Raw genomic sequence first — 1,951 nt, forward strand, 5'->3', positions numbered from 1 at the left:
CCTTTTAAGATTCATTCTTTATCTTTCACTTTTAATAACTTAAATATTGTTTGCTTTGCCTCAGCTTGGGCTTTTTTGTTTTTCTGCTTATTTCTCATTGAATAATTTGAATTTGTAAATTTCTGCCTTTTATCAAATAATCTATCTTCAAGTTCACTTATTCTTCCTTCCATCTTCTCTGTTCAATTTATATCTATCCCATAATTTTTTAATTTCATAAACTGCATTTTTGGTTCTAGAATTTCCATCTTTATTTAAAATCAATTAATTAACATGTAGTATACTATTAGTTAGAATTTCCATCTTTTTAAAAAATTTTATTTTATTTTTTCAGTGCTCCAAGATACATTGCTTATGCACCACACCCATCTTTTAAAAAATCATTGCAGTATCATCATTTCCCATTTCTGTACTGTGATTTCATGCATTGAAAGCACGTTTTGTTTTATACTTTACTGAAGTTAATTGTTGCTGTTGGTTAAATTGTGTCTCCCTCAAAATTTCTTCTCTCTCTCTCCCCCCTTTATTTTCTTTTGAGAGAGAGAGAAAGAGCATGGGTGGGGGGAGGTGTGCAGAGAAAGAGGAGGAGAGAGAATCCTAAACAGGCTTCACACTCAGCACAGAGCCTGATGTGGGGCTTAATCCCACAACCCAGAGATTATGACCTGAGTTGAAACCAAGAGTACAATGCTTAACTGACTGAGCCATGCAGGTGACAGGTGACCCACCCTCAAAACCTCTATAGTCAAGTTCTAACTCCAAGCACATAAGAATGTGATCCTACTTGGAAATAGGATCATGGAAGATATAATTAGTTTAAATGAGATTGTGCTGGAGTAGGGTGGGCCCTTAATCCAATATGACTGGTGTCCTTATAAAAAGAAGAATTTGGACACAGATAAATATACAAAGGGTGAAGGCTATGTTGAAGATAGCAGGCAGAAATTGGAATGAAGCTTCTACATGCCAAGGAATGGCAAAGATTTCCAGCAAATTACCAGAAGCTAGAGGAGAGGCATGGAAAGATTCCCCACTGCCCTCTGAAGAACTAGCCTTGCTGACACCTTGATCTTGGACTTCTAGCCTCCAGAACTGTGTGGCAATAAACTTCTGTTGTTTAAGCCATCAAGTTTGTGATACTTTTTAGAGCAGCTCTAGCCAACTATTGCAATTATAATAATTAACTTAAAAGCCTTGTTTGTTAATTCTGAGGTGTGGTTCATCTTAGTATTGGACTCAATTGATTTTTGTTTCTCTTGAGAATGTGTTTTATTGAACTGATTTTTCCTGTATCAGGTAACTTGCACATTATGCATGCTAAGTAGTAGAGGTTATGGGCTATATTCTTTTTCTCTTATGAATATTATTTGGTTTGTTTTAGCTGATAATTTCCTTGGCTGGGATTGAACTTCAGACTTTGTTTCTTGTGTCTGTTCAGAACTTTTGTCTGAGCTGATTTGCTTTGAGTCTCCTTTGAGTCATCCAGAGATATGGGTAGATAGAGTTTGGGATTCCCTCTCTGGCTCTTTCCTTTTCAAGACTATGGTAAGTTGTTTTGTTTTTGTTTTTTTGCCTGTGTTCCTGCTGCTGCCTTGTGCATTATTCAGACTGCAGTTAGCCCAGGCTGAAAGTCTCAAAAAAGGAGAACTTATGCCTACAGCTTTCCATTTTCTCCTGCCATGTGAAGGTGATTTCCCCATCGGTATCTGTTTGCTGCTGTTCATTCCTAGTAACTTCAGGTAGACTTTTTGCCTCCCCGGTTTTATCATTGCCTTCTGCTTGTGTGTGTGTGTGTGTGTCAGAATCTTAGTCCATCATGTCTGGAAGCCAGTCTCCTCACCATCATTTTTGAGGGATATTTTCATTAGATGTGAAATTCATTCTTTCTTTCTTCCTTCCTTTCTTTCTTTCTTTCTTTCTTTCTTTCTTTCTTTCTTTCTTTCTTTCTTTC

This window comes from Enhydra lutris, unplaced genomic scaffold (genome assembly GCF_002288905.1).
Source record: "Enhydra lutris kenyoni isolate GAN:26980312 unplaced genomic scaffold, ASM228890v2 scaffoldscaffold35, whole genome shotgun sequence".
Classification (NCBI taxonomy): domain Eukaryota; kingdom Metazoa; phylum Chordata; class Mammalia; order Carnivora; family Mustelidae; genus Enhydra; species Enhydra lutris.